This window comes from Heterodontus francisci, chromosome 43, assembly GCF_036365525.1.
Source record: "Heterodontus francisci isolate sHetFra1 chromosome 43, sHetFra1.hap1, whole genome shotgun sequence".
NCBI lineage: Eukaryota > Metazoa > Chordata > Chondrichthyes > Heterodontiformes > Heterodontidae > Heterodontus > Heterodontus francisci.
This window is the reverse complement of record NC_090413.1, coordinates 29,143,114-29,167,392: the sequence shown is the minus strand read 5'-3', so window position 1 is coordinate 29,167,392 and position 24,279 is coordinate 29,143,114. Positions and strand designations below refer to the sequence as shown.

At 44.9% G+C, this 24,279-nt stretch overlaps 1 protein-coding gene across 1 annotated transcript in view; it reads right to left on the bottom strand.

Annotated features, from left to right (window-relative positions):
- Positions 1-24,038, bottom strand: part of LOC137355796 (sphingosine 1-phosphate receptor 2-like) — a 235,104-nt gene extending 211,066 nt beyond the window's left edge. Inside the window, exons 1-2 of the mRNA XM_068021327.1 lie at positions 23,744-24,038; positions 14,957-15,045 (exon numbers count right to left, since the gene is read on the bottom strand). The gene's annotated coding sequence lies outside the window, so the exon portion shown is untranslated. The remainder of the gene's footprint in view (positions 1-14,956; positions 15,046-23,743) is intronic.
- Between the last annotated feature and the right edge of the window lie 241 nt (positions 24,039-24,279).

Genomic DNA, 24,279 nt, shown 5'->3' with positions numbered 1-24,279 from the left:
ATACGTAATGGTACTGAAGTGTCAGCCTACATTATATGCTCAAGTCCTAATTCTGGTGCTTTGAGTTTTGAATTTGAACTTTTATATTTTTCAGAGGCAAGCTGGCAAATATGAAGGCAATATGTACCAACATATAGCAAATAAAAACAGACAGTGCTGGAAATACTCAGCAGGTCTGGCAGCATTGGTGGAGAGAGAAACAGAGTTAACGTTTCAGGTCAGTGACCCTTCATCAGAACTGGCAAAGGTTAGATATGTAACAGGTTTTGAGCAAGTGAAATGGGGGAGGGGAGAAGAAGAACAAAAGGGATTGTGTGTGATAGGGCGGAGGACAGGCGAGATTAAATGACAAAGATGTCAAGAAACAAAGGCAAAGGGAAAGGGAGTGCTAATACATGTATCAAAAGACAAAGCATTAGTCCAACACGTGCCAAGTTGGAGGAAGAGGTTGCTGAACAGATCCTGCACTGTGGGTAACTGTGATGGAGGTTGAGGTTTGAGGGTCAGGTCAGTAGGCACTAGTGAGCATTATTGTCAGGAGGAAGCAAGGGGTTGGAATCTAGGAAGGAGTGGGAAGAGGGCAGTAATTGTGAGGATATTGCACGACAGCATTTGGGTCAGGGAACACTTGGTAGATTGCAACTCGAGGCACATGGGCTGCACAAGGGAACAGGCTGGCCACTAAGTACTTGGTTTGGGTGATAATGCGGGTAGGTCAAAAAAATACACTCAGGCAAGGTGATCAGTCAAACTGCAAACCTAGGAGACAGGCCAGTGAGAAGGCAGGTCAAGAAGCACTTAGAGTAGACCGACTGGCTTAAAAACACACATGTCATGTAAGCAAATGGGTAGGCCATGAGATATGTGGGGCAGACAGGCAGGAAGCACTTGGGCTCGATGAATGAATGCGGCACAGTGGCGCAGTGGTTAGCACCGCAGCCTCACAACTCCAGGGACCCGGGTTCGATTCTGGGTTCAGTCTGGGTACTACCTGTGTGGAGTTTGCAAGTTCTCCCTGTGACCGTGTGGGTTTTCGCTGGGTGCTCCGGTTTCCTCCCACAGTCAAAGACTTGTAGGTGATAGGTAAATTGGCCTTTGTAAATTGCCCCTAATGTAGGTAGGTGGTAGGGAATATGGGATTACTGTAGGGTTAGTATAAATGGTCGGCACAGACTCAGTGGGCCGAAGGGCCTGTTTCAGTGCTGTATCTCTAAAATAAAAAATAAAATGCCAAAGTCAGCAAGTACACAGGACAGGTGAGCGTGCCAGGAGTTCAGAAAGCTCTCCAACCAGGCAGGAGAAAGTCAGAGCCCAACTCGCCAAATCTGACCCAACCTCAGCTGTTCTCCATAGCCCTACACTCCTCATCTAGTCTGAACTGTTCCTGCCTGAGCTTACCTTGCTGTGCCTGTAATATCTTCAATCATATTAAGACTAGGTATTTTATTCAAACAGAGTGTAGGGACCGGGGTAATGTGACAATGTGTTTGATTCCTGATTAGGCTTAGTAAGAATACAGTGGAGGAGGAATGGAAGGGGCCCCAGCCGTCCAAACTCAAAGCTGAGAAAGGGTGAAAAGACTGACCGGGAGAATAGGAAGAGTCTGCCTCTGAAACAGTAAATAAACAGATGGCTGCTTTAATCAAGCTAAACTGCATAAATAAACAATCCCCAACATATGCTTTGTCTTCCTGTCAAAATTTACATCTCAAAAAATTTAAAGTAAAAAGGGAACTATTTTAGAGTCTGGCTCGTGTGTGTCTCAGTGTCTGCTCCTGTAAACTGGATTAAATGTTAGGACCATCAGAAGAGTCAATATTGAGAAAAGGGCCGAGACCCCAGTTAAGAGGGCAGCTGTACGTTTCCCAGACTCCACTCACACTCTAGCAACTGGAAAATAAATACTCCCCCTAGGCACTGTTCCCGTGATTGATGTGGAGTCTGATTTCATACATACTGGGCCTCCAGTTCCATACCACAATTCCCTGAGGTCGGGATGGAGGGCTGCTTCACTCATTCCTAATAAACGTACATCACTTCCACAAAAGACATTTCCCTACCTGTGGAGCAGGAAACCAGATATTAAACTATCTTTTATGAACAGTCTGACAGGCTGAGAATGAAATGTTTGCTGTTTGCAGGCCTCAGAGTATTGGCCATACTTTTCTGCTGTTTGCAGTATTGTGACTATGGGGCTGTGCTCATGCAGCTGGACTCGGCTCAGTATTGTGACCCTTACTGTGAGTAACATGAAAGAGAATGTACAGAAATTTTTTTCATCCAACTTGAGTACCTTCTACACCACAGGAAGCATTTTATACTGAAACATTTCACTGAAGAGCTGAGAGTCACAATGTGGAATAGCTTGAAGCTGAAAAATTAATGAGAGAAATTGAGGTACAACAGGAAGTAGTGGCAAGGGGTACATTTTAAAAGCCCATAGATTGTAGGTGGAGGGAAAGACAGTTTGATGTCCTAGGAATGAATGAGTTAGAGGAGGTGCTGCTGCAGTGAATCTTGAGAGTAATTTCATCAGTGGGAGTGATGCTCGAAAGGAACATGGTTCGGAGATGAGGCTGCCATTGTTTAGTCAAATCTCCAAACTGTGTGGGGAGTGCTGACCTGGTGAACTTCTCTTTTACACAGCGAGGATTTGGAGCACCTTGCATGGTCTTTCTGGAACTGTGGGGTCTTAAAGTTCATTCGGAGCATCTCCAGATATGGGAGCAGGTTTAAATCTGGAATAGACTTTGGTTTAAGAGTTTGTTCAATACAAAGAAGGTAACCATACTTCTCAAAGTAGCTTGAATAATGGAGGAGCTGTGAGACTTCCGATTAAAATTAGAGAAGAGAAATAGGAGACAGAGAAATTGAGCATGAGTCAGAGAACTGGGACAGAATGGAGAGAGATTGGACATGAGAGGGTGAAATGGGATAGAAGATGGGGGGAAGAAGGGTTCCGAAGAAGGGTCACTGACCTGAACCGTTAACTCTGCTTCTCTTTCCACAGATGCTGCCAGACCTGCTGAGTGATTCCAGCATTTCTTGTTTTTGTGTAGAAGATGGGGGGAATACCCACACAGAAGGGGTCAGTATCTTGCTCTCCATCCCCTACCAGTGCTGCTCTCTAACTATTCTGTAAGAGGTAAAAGTAGTCCAGGAGGGGAGACAACATTCCTTCTGACCCCTCCTGAACTAAGCTTAGTGCCTTCCTGTGACTACATGGCTGTAATTTGAAAGGAAAATACTGCAGATGCTGGAAATCTGAAGCAAAAACAGAAAATGCTGGAAATACTCAGCAGATCAGGCAGCAACTGTGGAGAGAAAAACAAAGTTAGCGTTTCAGGTCACACAGACCTGAAATGTTGACTCTGTTTTTCTCTCCACAGAGGCTGCTGGATTTGAAACACGTTATGCCGTACTATTGAAGTGTGCTTTAGACAACACGTTCACCAAAGAACATACCTGAAGTTTGTATAGAACAGACAAAGTTTTAATTCTATTCACCCGACAGAAACAGGCAGTTAAAATCATCCAGGTTACTTACCTGTTGGAAACCAGTTCTGAATTTTAATCTGCGACCCAAAGCCGATGGTGTCTGTTACACATGCACATTGGAACCTGACTGCAATTTTAGCTGACGGTTTGAGTAGAGAGGTTCCGGTTGTTCTCTTACCAGGTGCTGATAGTAGGAAAAGCCAAGGCCAAAAGAGGCCCATCACGTAAGTGTTTTACTTCCTTTTCTGAGGGCAGGAGAAGCAGGAGTGCTGCATAAAGTACGCTTAAACTGTCCTGCTGCAGACTCCCCTCCCTTTACAAACACAAATCGCCCCAATGTTGACTTGCCACCTACCAAATGTTGGCGAGCAGCTTCCATCCCCTCCCGCTAGTCAGCCACCGGGATTTAAACAAGGTCTGGCAGTTAAAATTGGCCAGGATTCATTCTGCTACAGCCGGGTGTGAAGTTCACTCATTAGCCTGGTTTCCCACTGCCAGTTAAAATCCAGGCCAGTTTATTTTAAAAAGTACTAACTTGCTTCTACTCACCAGTTGTCATTGAGTTAACATTCTCCAGAACAGTGCTGAGTAACTCAAAGCACAAAGGAATGCAACATTGCCAAGTTAAACTTTCAGACCTGAGCACAGAAAATATATTTTCTCCCAAATTTATTTTTTTGTCTAAAATACTTGCAGCTGTTCTGCCTTTAACTGTGTGCAGATGGCAAAATGCGTTTCAAGTGACTGCCCAACTTGTACTAACTGCAGGAACAGGACGATCAGTGTGACCAGTGGAAACAATGAGGTGTTTGTCCGTGTGCTGCTTACCCTCCTTTTGTCTCTCCCTAATTTATAAGAGGGATAACTCAAGGTCAGCTCTGTCCTTTTGGTGAGATGAAGGGTGGAGTATTACACACAGCTCAAACATCTCATAAATAAGGAATAATTTCAGCACAGAATGCCTGCTGGAATTGTTATTTTCTGCAACCCAAGGTTCTGGGGCAAAGTAAGCTGAGCTGGACAGTCTGGTTCCAGAGCAGCAGAGAACTTGACCCTGCTCTGAGTTTGAGCCTGAGGATTAATATGCAGGTCCCACTAAAGTACAATTCCTAATGACTTCAATCAGATTAGATCCACATCACTATAGCTAAAACTGGACCTACTGCAAATGACAAAAGGATTCCATTGAGTAACCATTTCCTCTGATGAGGAATCCGTAGCTTAGGGGCACAAGCTTAAAATTAGTACTAGATCGTTCAGGACTGAAGTAAAGAAACATTTTTCACCTCAAGGATAGTGGAAATCTGGAAATCTCTCCCAAAATGCCTGTAGATGCTCCGACAATTGCAGCTTTCAAGACTGTGATTGACAGATTTTTGTTAGGTAACGGTATCAAGGGATATGAAATATAGGCGGTAAATGGAATTGAGTACAGACCTGCAGCTCATGTGGGGTTATGAAGTCAATTATAGAGTAACTACAGCTGGCTCCAGAGTGTCTGGAATCCCTGAGGGAAGGAAACCATATAATGTCTCTCCTGGTAGAGACTGATTGACAGAGAGATGTATAAATACAATTGCAATGTCCAATAACCGTTTTCAATCCCTGTTCAGGAACTCTTTTGTCTCTCAGTTCACTGACTCTCAAAAAGAGTAACAATGCTGATGTAAGAACACTTACTGCAACTCATCATGAGAAGAAGGGTTGCAGATTCAGAGCATTATTTATAAAATAGTTCAATATCTTCAATATCATCAAATAAGACAGATTGTGCTACATCGCATAGAACTCTTTAACGTGTCGCTAATCTGTACAAAGATGTTCATAACTAGTTGTCAAGAAATGGGGACCCAGAATTAGGCTGTGTAACGTCTGTTTTTCAGGCATTAGCCGCCTACTTCGTCCCCAAAAAGGCGGGCAGGAAAGTGAGGCCTCTACATACAGGCCATCTCACAATCATACGCCCCTGAGGTTGGCTACAGGGCTGTAGCCCACTGCTGTTCTGTGCGCCTGAAAAACGGGTGCTACGTGGCCCATTTGCTAGGCCCGCATTTCCTGATAACTATGTTAACTAGTTATGAACGTCTTTTTATGGATTAGCTGCAAGTTAAAGAGCTCCATTCGATATAGCACAGTCTGTCTTATTTGATGACATTGGAGAAACTGAACTATCTTATAAATAAAGCTCCCTTTTCTGTGGCATTTTATTGAGTCGAAACATTTGCAAATTACTGAAAGTATCTGACAGGAAAATCATATCCTGGCCTTTCAACAATTGCTGACTGGATCACTCGAGCAGTTTGCAAAGTGAATCCCAGGCCGGTTCTAAGAATAGGTCGATGTGTATATCAGATGTTGCAATCCAATGACGGATCTTTGACAGTCTAGAGCTCCTGCCACAGTCCATCAGCAGAAGATCTGTCAGAGAACTGGGGAAGAGGGAGGTCATACATGGTTGGGTTGTAGCCAGTTCCCATCAGAAAAAATAATCTCAGTGTTCAGCACAGAGGAATCAGGTTGTGTTAATGATAGTGTGAGATCGGATTGCAGTGTGTTAATGACAAAGTGAGGCTAGGATGTATTCATTACAGTGTAACAATCGATAGCATTGATGACATATAATTGAGGTGTGGTAACATCGATAGGATCTGATTGTGGTGTGCTACCCAGAGTACGAAGGAGGGATGCGGTCATTTCTTTTTTTTTCTTTTGGGCCTCCTTATCTCGAGAGACAATGGATACGCGCCTGGAGGTGGTCAGTGGTTTGTGAAGCAGCGCCTGGAGTGGCTATAAAGGCCAATTCTAGAGTGACAGGCTCTTCCACAGGTGCTGCAGAGAAATTTGTTTGTCGGGGCTGTTGCACAGTTGGCTCTCCCCTTGCGCCTCTGTCTTTTTTCCTGCCAACTACTAAGTCTCTTTGACTCGCCACATTTTAGCCCCGTCTTTATGGCTGCCCGCCAGCTCTGGCGAACGCTATCAACTGACTCCCACGACTTGTGATCAATGTCACAGGATTTCATGTCACGTTTGCAGACGTCTTTAAAGCGGAGACATGGACGGCCGGTGGGTCTGATACCAGTGGCGAGCTCGCTGTACAATGTGTCTTTGGGGATCCTGCCATCTTCCATGCGGCTCACATGGCCAAGCCATCTCAAACGCCGCTGACTCAGTAGTGTGTATAAGCTGGGGGTGTTGGCCGCTTCAAGGACTTCTGTGTTGGAGATATAGTCCTGCCACCTGATGCCAAGTATTCTCCGAAGGCAGCGAAGATGGAATGAATTGAGACGTCGCTCTTGGCTGGCATACGTTGTCCAGGCCTCGCTGCCGTAGAGCAAGGTACTGAGGACACAGGCCTGATACACTCGGACTTTTGTGTTCCGTGTCAGTGCGCCATTTTCCCACACTCTCTTGGCCAGTCTGGACATAGCAGTGGAAGCCTTACCCATGCGCTTGTTGATTTCTGCATCTAGAGACAGGTTACTGCTGATAGTTGAGCCTAGGTAGGTGAACTCTTGAACCACTTCCAGAGCGTGGTCGCCAATATTGATGGATGGAGCATTTCTGACGTCCTGCCCCATGATGTTCGTTTTCTTGAGGCTGATGGTTAGGCCAAATTCATTGCAGGCAGCTGCAAACCTGTCGATGAGACTCTGCAGGCACTCTTCAGTGTGAGATGTTAAAGCAGCATCGTCAGCAAAGAGGAGTTCTCTGATGAGGACTTTCCGTACTTTGGACTTCGCTCTTAGACGGGCAAGGTTGAACAACCTGCCCCCGATCTTGTGTGGAGGAAAATTCCTTCTTCAGAGGATTTGAACGCATGTGAGAGCAGCAGGGAGAAGAAAATCCCAAAAAGTGTGGGTGCGAGAACACAGCCCTGTTTCACACCACTCAGGATAGGAAAGGGCTCTGATGAGGAGCCACCATGTTGAATTGTGCCTTTCATATTGTCATGGAATGAGGTGATGATACTTAGTAGCTTTGGTGGGCATCCAATCTTTTCTAGTAGTCTGAAGAGACCACGTCTGCTGACGAGGTCAAAGGCTTTGGTGATATCAATGAAAGCAACATAGAGGGGCATCTGTTGTTCACGGCATTTCTCCTGTATCTGACGAAGGGAGAACAGCATGTCAATGGTCGATCTCTCTGCACGAAAGCCACACTGTGCCTCAGGGTAGACGCGCTCGGCCAGCTTCTGGAGCCTGTTCAGAGTGACTCGAGCAAAGACTTTCCCCACTATGCTGAGCAGGGAGATTCCACGGTAGTTGTTGCAGTCACCGCGGTCACCTTTGTTTTTATAGAGGGTGATGATGTTGGCATCGCGCATGTCCTGGGGTACTGCTCCCTCGTCCCAGCACAGGCATAGCAGTTCATGTAGTGCTGAGAGTATAGCAGGCTTGGCACTCTTGATTATTTCAGGGGTAATGCTGTCCTTCCCATGATGACATATAATTGAGGTGTGGTAACATCAATAGGATCTGATTGTGGTGTGCTACCCAGAGTACGAAGGAGGGATGCGGTCATAACTTCTGCAGAACCCACATTGAGAAGCAACAATAGCAGCGCAAACCAGGAGAAACAAGTCTTCAATACAAAGAGTGTCCTAACTACCCTAAATACTAGCTCATGTACCATTTACTATAGGACAGACCTGTGGCAAAGTGACCACAGTGACCACGTCATGGTAACTGCCCACACACAGGTGGGATTTTAATGGAACTGACCCACTGAACCTGATTATTGCAGCAGCCGGCTTTGACATGGCTGTTTAATTCAGCTATGGCATTAGCATCAGACTTTCTGGTTTCCCGACCAATCAGAGTGCAGGCATGATGACACCTGCATCTATCAATGAAAGCATCTCTTCATAAAGGGATCCCAGTAGGCCTCAGAATGGCAGTATCCAACATTGTTTCTGAAGGCTGCAGGAAGAAGAAGGATGGAAATGAGATGTGGGGAGGCTGCCCCACCGCACCCCCCTCCCCAACCTCCCTGTTTCTCTGCTTCTGCTCTGAGGCGAGGCTGGAGGCAGTGAGAGTCCAAAGAGATGTGTTGTTTCCCGTGGATGGGAGGAGAAGACCACCTATACAAACTAAACAGGTGTGGCTGGAAGTCTGTGAAGCAGACAGCAACAGGAGTGCAGTCCCTAATGCAGGAACAGTGCCACAAGAAGTTTGATGACCTCATAAGGGCAGGAAAGGTGGGTGGCATGACACTTTCAGGTGCCAACCCCACTCTCTGCCTTGCCCAGCATTCCCCTGAGCAGCTCTCCTCAGACTAACACATCTTGCAGCTCCAACCATTCCTCTCTCTCCAAGCACCTCCTCACATCTCCATCTGGACACCCAACACTCACACTCATCCTCATCTTGGTGGAATCTCACACCCATCCCTCACAGTCACCCTCCACAAATGTTGTCATTCCATCCTCTCCACACATTCCATTTCTCACACTCAAAACTCTCTGCTTTCTCTCATTGCAGAAGAGAATGCACAACTCCAGGGAGGGGCAGCGAACAGGGGTGGCTCTGCAATCAAAGGCACCCTGACTGCTGCACAGGAGGAGCTCTGCTCAGCTGATGCAGATGCTGAACCTCAGGGGGTCATCCACAAATGGGACACTTCTGGAGCAGCAATGGGAAATGTGTAAGCTTTTGTTAGCATTTCCAGAGGTAATGTACACCCTTGGAAAGAGATTGGAGGAGTCTGTCTCTACCATCAGTGGCATGACATCTCTGGCATTTATTCTGATGTCCATCTCCATGGAAAGAGTGGTCACTTGCATGGAACATTAGACATGGCAGGCAATTGAGTGCATGCTTGCCCTCACCAATGGCCTGCACACTCAGTCCATCATTTTCTGCATTAAAAATGTACTTCATTGGCTGTAAAGCACTTTGAGACATCTGGTGGTTGTGAAAGGCACTATATAAATGCAAGTCTTGGCTGTTCAATGCCTCACTGAAATATAGCCATGTACTTTCCAGCTCTTGGCTAGTAGGGAAGTGCAGGTGGGCCATGAGATCAAAGATGGAGGAAGGGCAAGTGGAAGTGGGGACTCTTCTCAAGATGCTCCCACTTCTCATCCCTTGCACTTGCCTGCTCCCCCCACCTCCCCAGACGGAGCCCCACATGCTGTCTCCAGCCCTGATGATGCCCTACACAAGTAACGTAGGGCAGTCTTGGGCGGGGTCCTCACGGATTCCAAAACCCAGAGGAGATTCACCATGAGCATCTGAGCTATCAGAGCATGCCTTTATCTTTTTTGGAGCTATCGGTGTAGCACCACATAATATAATGTGGAACAAGACTTCTTAGTTGCACAAAAGCATTCAGTTGGGTGTTTATAACAGTATCAATGTCATTACATTCTATGAAAATTTAAAGAGCTGAACTCCAGAGGTGAGGTGAGAGTGACTGTCCTTGACATCAAGGCAGCAGATGACCAAGTATGGCATCAAGGAGCCCTAGCAAAACTGCAGTCAATGGGAATCAGGGGAAAAACTCTCCGATGGTTGGAGTCATACCTAGTGCAAAGGAAGATGGCTGTGGTTGTTGGTTGATGATCATCTCAGTCCCAGGACATCACTGCAGAAGTTCCTCAGGGCAGTGTCTGAGGCCCAACCATCTTCAGCTGCTTCATCAATGACCTTCCCTCCATCATGAGGTCAGAAGTGGGGATTTTCGCTGATAATTGCACAATGTTCAGCACCATTCGCAACTCCTCAGTTACTGAAGCAGTCCGTGTCCAGATGTAGCAAGACCTGGACAACATCCAGGCTTGGGCTGATATGTGGCAAGTAACAGTCGCACCACACAAGTGCCAGATAACGATCATCTCAGACAAGAGAGAATCTAACTATCTCTCATTGATGTTCAATGGCATTACCATCGCTGAATCCCCCACCATCAACATCCTGGGGGTTACCATTGACCAGAAACTGAACTGGACCAGCCACATAGATATTGCGGCCACAGGAACAGGTCAGAGGCTGGGAATTCTGTGGATTCTGAGAGACAGGATTTATATGCATCTGGAAAGGCATGGTCTGATTCGGGATAGTCAGAATGGCTTTGTGCGTGGGAAATCATGTCTCACGAATTTGATTGAGTTTTTCGAGGAGGTGACCAAGAGGATTGACGAGGGGGTGGCGATGGACGTTGTCCACATGGACTTTAGCAAGGCCTTTGACAAGGTCCCGCATGGTAGTCTGGTCCAGAAGGTTCGAACACATGGGATCCAGGGTGAGCTAGCAAATTGGATACAAAATTGGCTTGGTGATAGGAGGCAGAGGGTGGTAGTGGAGGGTTGTTTTTCAGATTGGAGGCCGGTGACCAGTGGTGTGCCGCAGGGATCGGTGCTGGGCCCTCTGTTGTTTGTCATATATATTAATGACTTGGATGTGAATGTAGGGGGCATGGTTAGTAACTTTGCAGATGACACCAAAGTTGGTGGTATAGTGGACAGTGAAGAAGGTTGTCTAAGGTTACAACAGGATATAGATTAACTGGGAAAGTGGGCAAGGGATTGGCCAATGGAATTTAACACAGACAAGTGCGAAGTGATGCATTTTGGGAAGTTAAACCAGGGCAGGACATATACAGTGAATGGCAGGGCCCTGGGGAGTGTTGTTGAGCAGAGAGACCTTGGGGTGCAAGTACATAGTTCCTTGAAAGTGGCAACACAGGTAGACAGGGTGGTGAAGAAGGCGTATGGCATGCTTGCCTTCATCGGCCGAGGCATTGAGTACAAGAGTTGGGACGTCATGTTGCAGTTGTACATAATGTTGGTTAGGCCGCAATCGGAGTACTGTGTGCAGTTCTGGTTGCCGCACTACAGGAAAGATGTGATTAAGCTAGAGAGGGTGCAGAAAAGATTGACAAGGATGTTGCCTGGTTTGGAGGGCTTGAGTTATAAAGAGAGGTTGGATAGGCTGGATCTGTTTTCCCTGGAGCGAAGGAGGCTGAGAGGGGACACGATAGAGGTATATAAAATTATGAGGGGCATAGATAGGGTACATAGCCAGAGTAATAAAAGCAAAATACTGCGGATGCTGGAAATCTGAAACAAAAACAAGAAATGCTGGAATCACTCAGCAGGTCTGGCAGCATCTGTGGAAAGAGAAGCAGAGTTAACGTTTCGGGTCAGTGACCCTTCTTCGGAATAGCCAGAGTCTGTTTCCCATGGTAGGGGTGACTAAAACTAGAGGGCATAGATTTAAAGTGAGAAGGAGGAGGTTTAAAGGGGATCAAAGGGGTAAATTTTTCACACAAAGAATAGTGGGTATCTGGAATGAGCTGCCTGAGGAGGTGGTGGAGGCAGGAACAGTAGTGACATTTAAGAGGCATCTGGACAGGTACTTGAATGAGCAAGGCATAGAGGGATATGGAATTAATGCAGGCAGGTGGGATTAGTATAGATAGGCATTATGGTCGGCATGGACGCGGTGGGCCGAAGGGCCTGTTTCAATGCTGTACGGCCCTATGACTCGATGAATAACTCACCTCCTGACTCCCCAGTGCCTGTCCAAGATCTACGAGACACAAGTCAGGAGTGTGATGGAATACTCTCCACTTGCCTGGATGGGTGCAGCTCCAACAACACTCAAGAAGCTCGACACCATCCAGCAGCCCGCTTGATTTGCACCCCATCCACTACCTTCAACATTCACTCCCTTCACCACTAATGCACAGCGACAGCAGTGTGCACCAATGACAAGGTACACTGCAGCAACTCACCAAGGCTCCTTCGACAGCACCTTCCAAACCCTCAACCTCTACCACCTAGAAGGACAAGGGCAGCAGATGCATGGGAACAAGCTCCCCTCCAAGCCACACACCATCCTGACTTGGAACTATATTGCCGTTCCTTCACTGTTGCTGCGTCAAAATCCTGGAACTCCATTCCCACCAAAGGCTTCACAGCAAACTCACAGAAACACATCTATTGAACAAAGAACAAAGAACAAAGAACAGTACAGCACAGGAACAGGCCATTCGGCCCTCCAAGCCTGCGCCAATCTTGATGCCTGCCTAAACTAACACCTTCTCCACTTCCGGGGTCCGTATCCCTCTATTCCCATCCTATTCATGTATTTGTCAAGATGCCTCTTAAATGTCGTTATCGTATCTGCTTCCACCACCTCCCCCGGCAGCAAGTTCCAGGCACTCACCACCCTCTGTGTAAAGAACTTGCCTCGCACATCCCCTCTAAACTTTGCCCCTCGCACCTTAAACCTATGTCCCCTAGTAACTGACTCTTCCACCCTGGGAAAAAGCTTCTGACTATCCACTCTGTCCATGCCGCTCATAACCTTGTAAACCTCTATCATATCGCCCCTCCACCTCCGTCGTTCCAATGAAAACAATCTGAGTTTATCCAACCTCTCCTCATAGCTAATGCCCTCCAGACCAGGCAACATCCTGGTAAACCTCTTCTGTACCCTCTCCAAAGCCTCCACGTCCTTCTGGTAGTGTGGCGACCAGAATTGCACGCAATATTCTAAGTGTGACCTAACTAAAGTTCTGTACAGCTGCAGCATGACTTGCCTATTTTTATACTCTATGCCCCGACCGATGAAGGCAAGCATGCTTGTATGCCTTCTTGACTACCTTATCCACCTGCGTTGCCACTTTCAGTGGCCTGTGGACCTGTACGCCCAGATCTCTCTGCCTGTCAATACTCCTAAGGGTTCTGCCATTTACTGTATACTTCCCACCTGCATTAGACCTTCCAAAATGCATTACCTCACATTTGTCCGGATTAAACTCCATCTGCCATTTCTCCGTCCAAGTCTCCAACCGATCTATATCCTGCTGTATCTTCTGACAATCCTCATCATTATCCGCAACTCCACCAATCTTTGTGTCGTCCGCAAACTTACTAATCAGACCAGCTACATTTTCCTCCAAATCATTTATATATACTACAAACAGCAAAGGTCCCAGCACTGATCCCTGCGGAACACCACCAGTCACATCCCTCCATTCAGAAAAACACCCATCCACTGTTACCCTCTGTCTTCTCTGACCGAGCCAGTTCTGTATCCATCTTGCCAGCTCACCTCTGATCCTGTGTGACTTCACCTTTTGTACCAGTCTGCCATGAGGGACCTTGTCAAAGGCTTTACTAAAGTCCATATAGATAACATCCACTGCCCTTCCTTCATCAATCATCTTTGTCACTTCCTCAAAAAACTCAATCAAATTAGTGAGACACGACCTCCCCTTCACAAAACCATGCTGTCTCTCGCTAATAAGTTCATTTGTTTCCAAATGGGAGTAAATCCTGTCCCGAAGAATCCTCTCTAATAATTTCCCTACCACTGACGTAAGGCTCACCGGCCTATAATTTCCTATAATTATTGCCTCAAACATTTCCCCTTTATTCTTTTCTACTTTTATCGTGTATGCATGCTAGTGTGGTCGTGTCGCATATTCGTAGTTGTTAACCGGATTAGAGTTTAAGATTAATAAACTTCCACCTTTCTTGTCTAAAATCTAAGAAAACCTGTCTGTTTGATTTCTTTGCCTTACAATTGGAAAACGGATTCACTGAGGGGAAGCTAAAAACTCGGTGTTTTAAAAAAAAACCCTGTTACGGTTAAACCAGGCAAAGACTGAGAGGGAACCCCTAGACTCCTTCTCACCTGGTCGTAACACTATGGATTGGTGTGCACTACCACGATGACCAGTTGCTACAGCTGCTTGGCAACAGGCGCCAACAGCAAAAACAACAACTCACAGCGTCACTTGGCAGCTTCACGTGAAGCACTTGTGGCAGATCCTGCCCCTCAAGGATTGACCTTCACAGCCATCAGCAAAGGTGCACCAAGAGAAGACACCCCACCTAAATGGATTGTTTGCTGCATGTCCATCAGCTGAGGTACAGCTCAGACTGCTTGTATTTATTGTAGATTAGGAATATAACAAAAATCTAATGATTCCAATCTGGAAAATTTCAATTAATCCAATACCCACAACTTTTTGTTTCAGAGCGTTTTAGCTTTCTGCTACCCTTTGTATGAAAAGTGCTTCCTGATTTCACTCCTAAGTGGCCTAGTTCTAATTTTATCTTCCGCATGCTCCCCACCCCCGGCCGAGGAAACAGTTTCTCTGTATCCACCCTATTGAATCCCTTTATCATTTTAAACAGCTCAGCTGTGGAATCTCTGTTAGTTAATGCTGGTTAGTGTTTTACAAGTTGTTAAATTATCCAGTTACATTTACACAAGTGAAATTGAGGCCTCAGCAACTTGTTGTCAATGCTGCTGTTTATTTGTTCATGAAGATATAGATTCTAAAGTAGGTACTGGATGGATACATTTCCAGAATATAACAGCAAATCACCAACAAAATTCTTCAAACTACTTGAGGCACACAAAAAAGAAGCAATAACATAATTTATGTTATTTTGAATAACTGAGAAGTTATCAATCGAATAATTTACTTCAGTATTTACCTGTGACCGTGAAATCTCTACCGCATACAGACATGACTCCTCAGCATTCTGAATGATTCTTGCTCTCTTTCAGGACACTGCCTTGATCACTGCAGGGAAAGTAGAAACAGAGAGAAGGTGTGTTATTTTGGGATGCAATGACACATTTTAATATCGTTACGACAATGGCAGGAGTAATGCACTGTTAATTCAGTCCCACCACTTCACAGGCCACAGCATATTAGTAAAGTTTCCCACTGACTGGATATTAGTCAAATTAAACACAATATTTATCCCCCAGAATAAAGCACACCAAATCAGGTTTCTTTAAACAACAACAAAATTAACTATTTATTAATAAACCAAGTTTTTAAATGATAATGAGTCTATACGTATTGCTATGATCAGGTGAGAAAGGGGTCTAGGGTTCCCTTTCAGCCTTCACCTGGTCTCACTGTAACAGGGTTTAATTTTAAACACACCGTGGTTTTCGCTCCCCCTTGGTGAATCCTTGTTCACCACTTTCCAATTATAAGGCAAAGAAACCAGCACAAACAGGCTTTCTGAGGTTTAAAGAAGAAAAGTTGAAATTTATTAAACAAACTCTAATTGGGTTAACGCCTACGGATACATGCCGGACCCCATGCTAGCATGCATATGCAATACATGCAAATAGAGATAGAAAAGAGCAGAAGAAAAATAAAGTGGAAAAGTTTGAGGCGATATCTGAAGTGTTGTTACGGTTCTTCGAGCTCACTGTAGAGTCCTTGATTGTAGGTAGATCTTACTTTCTGTTGGGGCCCAGTATTCTGCTTAAACCTTGTTCGCTGTAGGAGACTTTTCTCTCTTGGGGTTTATGTGTCTTCAGTGGATTCAGAGGCTTGTGAGAAAGAGATGGGACCAGACAGGAGAGAGATCTCAGTCCAGGAGCAAACAGCTTTCGCCCCAAACTGTTTGTACAAATTCAAAAAACTCAGGTTGCCCAGCAGGTTAGTCATGTGAATAACTGGTTTGACCATGTCCATTTTAGCAGTCAACCTGGAATGTAAGCTCCCCCACCTTCAACATCTGGTGATCAGAAGTCCATTGTGGGTTGAATGTCAGGGAATGGCTGCTTTGTCCTTCCAAACACCGTCTGTTAATATGCAAATGTCTTTTCCAGCCATGGCTGATCTGTTCAACAAGTCCTCACCTCACTCCAGTAACGGTTTAAAATCAATGTTCATGACAAAATTAATGTGCCTCATTCTTGGCAGGTGGGGGCCCTGTATGACAGTATGAAAAGATTTTATAACTCCTTAATCTTCCTAACCCTCATACACACACATCCATTCAAAACCAAATGGTTAACCAGTTTTTAAAAAAAGTTGTTTTAAGTTGTAACAGTTTTTTTAGGAATAATAAATAATTAATTGTCACAGTCTGGGAGGATATTTCCAGATTGGTGAGGTGTCCCAGAGTTGAATAGTTGGATGCCATTTGATGCTGTTCCAGGTGAAATTAATGAACAGTCTATGATGGGTATGCATTTTGTCATAGAGAGATACAGCACTGAAACAGGCCCTTTGGCCCACCAAGTCTGTGCCGACCATCAACCACCCATTTATAATAATCCTACATTAATCCCATATTTCCTACCACATCCCCACCTTCCCTCAATTCTCTTACCACCACTAGGGGCAATTTATAATGGCCAATTTACCTATCAACCTGCAAGTCTTTGGCTGTGGGAGGAAACTGGAGCACCCGACGGAAACCCACGCAGTCACAGGGAGAACTTGCAAACTCTGCACAGGCAGTACCCAGAACTGAACCTGGATCGCTAGAGCTGTGAGGCTAAGGTGCTAACCACTGTGCCATTGTGTCGCCCTTGTCTGCAGGAGACATCACACAGATCTTTCAGCAAAAGACTGTAGCAACGGGTCTACTTAAATTTTAAAGTAGCAGTCTAACAGTAAAAGCTTTCTTGAGATTTCAGGATCTTCCAAAACAACACAGGAGTAACATGACTCATTCTTGAGGCAGAGATTTTCCACAAACTGGAGACAATAGGAATTTTGCTACCTTTAACAATGCAGGCTTTCTTTCAGCAAAGGAGTCTTTCTACACAGAGAGCAGCAACTCCTCTTCCTCTGGGCCTTTTTCGCTCCAGGGGTCTTTTCTGTCTCTTCAGGAGTCTTTATTTCTCTCCAGGCAGAGCACAGCCCCAACTCAAATATAAAATTCCTTTTTTACAAGCGAGACAAGCATTCCTTCCAGGGAGAGTTCTTTTTCTGGTCTGCAAACACAGGTCTCCAACAGCAACTGGCTTTCAGCTGCTCACAGCTCCCTGGTCTCTTTCACTCTGCAGAACTGAAACTGAAAGCTTTCAACAGTGAAGTCACAAGACAATCGCAAATCTTTCTGTTGCTTGGATATGAGTTTTACAGCCTGCACTTCAAATACCAAGTCAACATTCACTCACTGTTCACAGAAAGTCCTTTTTCCTCAGTCTTAAAGGCACACAGACCTCTTAGTTTAAAAAAAAACAAAACTCTCGTGACAATATGAATTCTGGTGTCATGTTGCAGGATCTGTCAAAGCATTTGCTCAAAATCTTTATCACTCACATTAGTGCATGGTAAGCTTTTCTTCTTTGAATCTAAGAAAGGAACTGTCTGGATGGAAGGAGATAAAGTGAAAGTATGAAACCGGTGCTTGACCTAGCTGAGGTTAAGAGTTGTACTGACTGATAGCTGGAGTGTGTTCCTGATTTCTCCTCTCACCAATGCTCTGCGGCTTGTTCCTTTGTTACTCGGAGCCTCGTGTGAACAGATAGTGTTGAGTGGTTCATCAATAGTCTTCCACAGGGGTGAATTACTTTGGCTGCCATGTGTAGCAATATTGTATTGTGTTCATAACTTCGTCAGAAATAGTGATCTTCCTGAATGTTTTGGACCTGTCCCTCCCCAGAAAAGGGAGAGGAAATTCTTCCTTTGAATCCCTACAACAGTAAAAGAGGAAATGGGATAAGCTGAGGGATAATTCTGGAATAGGTGCCCAATGATGTGTTGGAAATAGAAGATGTCTTACAGAGAACACAAACCTTCAATTATAATTTCTAAGCTATGTTGGTGTATTGGATAAAATAGATCAGTTTTGTTGTTCAGGAGTCTCCAGGCTTTGCAGTGAGGGATGTATTTAAACCTCAATCCACCTTGTATTTGAATGTGTTTTCTGACTGTTTAACCTGTGTCAAAACATAAGGCCAGTCACTTTGAAGTAGAAAAAAGCCCAGTGCTGCTTTAACTGTGCCTGAACTTGTAATGAACTGATAAGGGTTGTACAGTTTAAAGACAACATCAAGCAAGTAACTTCTGCAAAAGTAAACCTTATCGATTTCAACAGTATGAGTAATCACTAGTTGTAATTTTAATCAAATTTCTGATCTTACATGATAATGTTTCCACAGACAAAGTCATATCAGCAGTCTCAAAGCAAATTAGGAGTTTTAGGGACAGTCTCAAAAGTTCATATTCCCATATTAAATGTGTAAAATTTCAGCTGTAAAATCCAGTACAAACATGCACTGGTACCGCTCTGACCTGATTTGAATGTGAATGATGCTGTCACTGGGCATGACGTAAAGACACAGCTGCATTTCCTGTAAGTTCAAGTTGAAATAATTCACTCTGTTTATCAATGTGAGTGGATTAATTTCTCTGAACAGTGAGATATTAAATGAATGGTTGATGGTAATCAGGACTGCTCATATTCCCTAACATCGTTGGTCAAACTCCTTGGATCATGCCCCCTTCGACAGCTCACAGACACTATCTTGGACACCGTTAGTGACAGCCCATATCAGGCATTGCATGCCGGACAATTGCCAGAGCTGCAATAAGCGTTACAAAGGTATTAATGAGATTGATGATTCTCATTGTTTTTTTACGATGAGTCAGACTTTTCCAAAGAGTAGGCTTTTAAATAAAGTGGAACAGGCCTCTTCTAGTGGTGTGTGCTACTCTGTTCAGTGATACGAGTGGGGCAGGGTTCTGCTCCCAATACGGAGGCTTGATTTAAACTCATTTCTACAAAACCATCTCTTCTGAAAGAATTTAAAGATAGCTCAGATTCAATTAGATATCTGTTAGCTGCTTCCTGAAAGTCTCATATGCACTCATTTGCCAGTATTGCTCCCTCTGTGGGAATGAAGGTCACCAGAACCTTTAATTTTTAGAGCACAGAGTCCTGTCAGGGGATACAGGGGAATCTCTGCATTATAAACCAGCGAGCTGCATGCGCGTCAGGGAATTGGACTCTGAGAATCAGTGCCTGTATGTAGCTATGGAACTGTACCCCAGTGAGAGTCAGTGCCTGTGGAACTGTACCTCAGTGAGAGTCAGTATTTGTGGAACTGTATCCCAGTGAGAATCAGTGCCTGTGTAACTGTACCTCAGTGAGAGTCAGTATTTGTGGAACTGTATCCCAGTGAGAGTCAGTATGTGTGGAACTGTACCCCAGTGAGAGTCAGTGCCTGTGGAACTGTACCTCAGTGAGAGTCAGTGTGTGTGGAACTGTACCCCAGTGAGAGTCAGTGTGTGTGGAACTGTACCCCAGTGACAGTCAGTGTGTGTGGAACTGCACCCCAGTGAGAGTCAGTGTGTGTGGAACTGCACCCCAGTGAGAGTCAGTGTGTGTGGAACTGTACCCCAGTGAGAGTCAGTGCCTGTGCAACCTGTACCCCAGTGAGAGTCAGTGTGTGTGGAACTGTACCCCAGTGAGAGTCAGTGTGTGTGGAACTGTACCCCAGTGAGAATCAGTGCCTGTGGAACTGTACCCCAGTGAGAGTCAGTGTGTGTGGAACTGCACCCCAGTGAGAGTCAGTGTGTGTGGAACTGTATCCCAGTGAGAATCAGTGCCTGTGGAACTGTACCCCAGTGAGAGTCAGTGTGTGTGGAACTGTATCCCAGTGAGAGCCAGTGCCTGTGGAACTGTACCCCAGTGAGAGTCAGTGTGTGTGGAACTGTATCCCAGTGAGAGCCAGTGCCTGTGGAACTGTACCCCAGTGAGAGTCAGTGCCTGTGGAACTGTATCCCAGTGAGAGTCAGTGCCTGTGGAACTGTACCCCAGTGAGAGTCTGTGTGTCTGAAACTGTACCCCAGTGAAAGTCAGTGCCTGTGGAAATGTACCCCAGTGAGAATCAGTGTGTGTGGAACTGTACCCCAGTGACAGTCAGTGCCTGTGCAACCTGTACCCCAGTGAGAGTCAGTGCCTGTGGAACTGTACCCCAGTGAGAGTCAGTGTGTGTGGAACTGTACCCCAGTGAGAGTCAGTGTGTGTGGAACTGTACCCCAGTGAGAGTCAGTGTGTGTGGAACTGTACCCCAGTGAGAGTCAGTGTGTGTGGAACTGTATCCCAGTGAGAGTCAGTGCCTGTGGAACTGTATCCCAGTGAGAGTCTGTGTGTCTGAAACTGTACCCCAGTGAAAGTCAGTGCCTGTGGAACTGTACCCCAGTGAGAGTCAGTGTGTGTGGAACTGTATCCCAGTGAGAGTCTGTGTGTCTGAAACTGTACCCCAGTGAAAGTCAGTGCCTGTGCAACCTGTACCCCAGTGAGAGTCAGTGTGTGTGGAACTGTACCCCAGTGAGAATCAGTGTGTGCGGAAGGTAATTAGGCAGAGTCAACATAGTTTTGTGAGAGGGAAACCATGTTTAACCAATTTATTGGAACTCTTTGAAGGAGTTACATGTGCTGTGGATAAAGGGGAACCGGTGGACGTATTGTACTTAGATTTCCAGAAGGCATTTGATAAGGTGTCACATCAAAGGTTATTGCAGAAAATAAATGCTCATGGTGTCGGGGTTAACATATTGGCATGGACAGAAATTGGTTAGCTAACAGGAAACAGAGAGTAGGCATAAATGGTCATTTTCTGGTTGGCAAAATGTTACAAGTGGTGTGCAACAGGGATCTGTGCTGGGGCCTCAACTTTTTACAATTTTATATAAATAACTTAGATGAAGGGACCGAAGGTATGGTTGCTAGATTTGCTGATGACACAAAGATAGGTAGGAAAGTAACTTGTGAAGAGGACATAAGGGGGCTACAAAGGGATATAGATAGGTTAAGTGAGTGGGCAAAGACCTGGCAAATGGAGTATCATGTGGGAAAGTGTGAAATTGTCCACTTTGGCAGAAAGAATAAAAAAGAAGCATATTATCTAAATGGTGAGAGATTGCAGAGCTCTGAGATGCAGAGGGATCTCGATGTCCTAGTGCATGAATCGCTAAAACTTAGTATGCAGGTACAGCAAGTAATTAGGAAAGCTAATAGAATGTTATCATTTATCGCAAAGGGAATTGAATACAAAAGTAGGGAGGTTATGCTTCAGCTATACAGGGCATTGGTGAGACCACATCTGGAGTATTGTGTACAGTACTGGTCTCCTTATTTAAGGAAGGATGTAAATGCATTGGAGGCAGTACAGAGAAGGTTTACTAGACTAATACCTGGAATGGGTGGGCTGCCTTATGAGGAAAGATTGGACAGGCTCGGCATGTATTTGTTGGAATTTAGAAGAGTAAGAGGCGACTTGATTGAAACATATAAGATCCTGAGGGGTCTTGACAGGGTGGATGTGGAAAAGATGTTTCCCCTTGTGGGAGAATCTCAAACTAGGAGTCACTGTTTAAAAATAAGGGGTCGCCCATTTAAGATAGAGATGAGGAGAAATTTTTTCTCTCAGAGGGTCGTGAGTCTTTGGAATTCTCTTCCTCAAAAGGCGGTGGAAGCAGAGTCTTTGAATATTTTTAAGGCAGAGGTAAATAGATTCTTGATAAGCAAGGGGGTGAAAGGTTATCGGGAGTAGGTGGAAATGTGGAGTAATCAGTTCAGCCATGAACTTATTGAATGACAGAGCAGGCTTGAGGGGCCGAGTGGCCTACTCCTGCTCCTAAGTCGTATGTTCGTGTATTCGTATGTAGCTGTATCCCAGTGAGAGTCAGTGCCTGTGGAACTGTATCCCAGTGAGAGTCAGTGTGTGTGGAACCTGTACCCCAGGGAGAGTCAGTGCCTGTGGAACTGTACCCCAGTAAGGGTCAGTGAATGTGGAACTGTACCCAGGTGAGAGTCAGTATTTGTGGAACTGTATTGCAGTGAGAGTCAGTGCCTGTGCAACCTGTACCCCGGTGAATGTCAGTACCTGTGGAACTGTACCCCAGTGAGTGTCAGTGTTTGTGGAAATGTACTCCAGTGAGAGTCAGTGTCTGTAGAACTATACCCCAGTGAGCATTGTTAAACACCAGAAAGCTTGTTATGGAAGGACAATGCTGGAACCTATCTTTATTCAGTTTCACATTTATTATACAGAGTAAAGGATTACAAACATGTTGCTCCTCACTCAAAGCTTCCACCGGTCTCAGTGACTGTCTGCTTAGAATTGCTGAAGTAAGACCTCAATTAACTCCCTCCACCTGCATATAATCAAACAATTGATACACAATTAACAGATTAACAAGAGTTGGAGGCTGTGGAATTGTACCCCAGTAAGAGTCAGTCACTCATGAAAGGAAGGAAGGAAATTAGGAAGAGAATTTTAAAAAAGTATTATTGTACAAAACCTTGCAGTAGTCAAGGAGCAAACAGTTTGTAGGTTTCTAATTAAAGCAGATATGCTGGTGTCATCAGATGTGTTTATCGGACGTTAGATGGGTTGTTTCTTGAAAATTTTGGATCACTGAAACATAACGTGCAATCTTAGGACCAGCTGTGCCTGGGCATGTGCTTAGAACAAATCTGTTGTTACTTTCTGGAACCTATGTAATGTGGACAAAATGATGTCAAGATAAACTGGAGTCTTACTGTGCTGTAATCGCAATGCAGGCACCTGATTTATGGGGCAGGGATTATACTTGTGTTGTTTGTACAAACAGTCAGCACATTCATACCAAAATGATCTCCGTGTTATTCTAGAGCAGGTGTCAAAACAGAACTGAGGAATTTGGTACGTGTGGATTAAGTAGGAACTGCCATCATTTCGAGCATGAATAATGTGTAATGTTTAAAAAAATGTACTTTTATCTTGTGCGGATATCAGTGGTTTGACTACTGATTTGAGAGTGACACTTGGATATGATAATTTGACACTGCTCTTGTTCAGCATTCTGGTTGCTATCCGGCCGCCTGAAGAGCTCAGTATCTATGGGTGCCTGTGGTTACGAAGTTAATAAAAGCAAAGCAGATTCACATCAAAGCAACAACACTTCATTCAAAGAGGAGCGCTGTGGTTACTTTTACCAGGCTTTATTTCACACTTATCTTTATGCAGGTCAGTAATGATTAATCGATTCATGGTGCAGAGTTTGTACTTTAATAATCTAGTGATCTGATAACCTTGTTAAACATATAAACTTGATCATATTTATTTGGCTCTGTACATTTTTGGATTTTCTGATGCAAGCTCTGTGTTACTCCTTTACATGATTTTATAAAACTTCCTTAAATCTCTAGTCGAATGGGACTTAAGTTCCCTTGTTCTGCTCACACTGTAGTCAAGCACAATTTAAGAAGAAAAACTTTAATTGGGCCGTGTTCTATTTTGAGCTGCTTTTCACTGACCCCTCGTGATTGTGAGCTTCTACAGATTTTAAGTTTGAGGGCTGCCACTGACTCTGCCATGACCAAACTGAACAACTCAAAGCCAATCGAGCGAGGAGGCTTTCATTCCATTAGGTCGTGTTAGATTTGATCTCAGTTCCCAGAGGTGAACTGGATTGTTAAAGTATACTATCCCCCTAAATTTCCCCAGAGCGGAGAGCTTAGTCCTACCTTTAAGGGCTGGATTCAATCCTGGCTCCCAGAGTTGAAAGGTCGTCCTTTAGGCCTACTGGATTCCCAGTCTCTATTTCAGCCAGTTGTTATTTTGAGTTCACTAGCTACAATCATGTACACAATCATGCTACATTGCCACAGCACTGGACAGATCCTAAATGACTGAGATGTCCCGTTTATATTTCCAGGCAATCATTTGGTGCAGTGTGGTGTTTCTTCAGGGTCTCTTCAAAGGAATCAAGTTCTGTTGCCATGCAGTGTGCATACGAGGGCTGGGAAATTGAATGGAGAATCCATTTTGCTAGAGCCCACTTGATTTGGACTGCACACAATATTCCAGTCAGCCTCTGATTCAGCCAAAGTGATCTTACACATTCTGTCAGAGAGTTTTATTGTGATAAAGTAAACCATTACCTATCTGTTTACAATGGGATTCTGTTGGTCACCTGGACTGGGTCTAATGTGCAAAGGATGTTCTAAAGGGGCAGAGGCTTTTTTAGTAGGGGGAGTTGTTTTTTTTTAGCAACTTATAG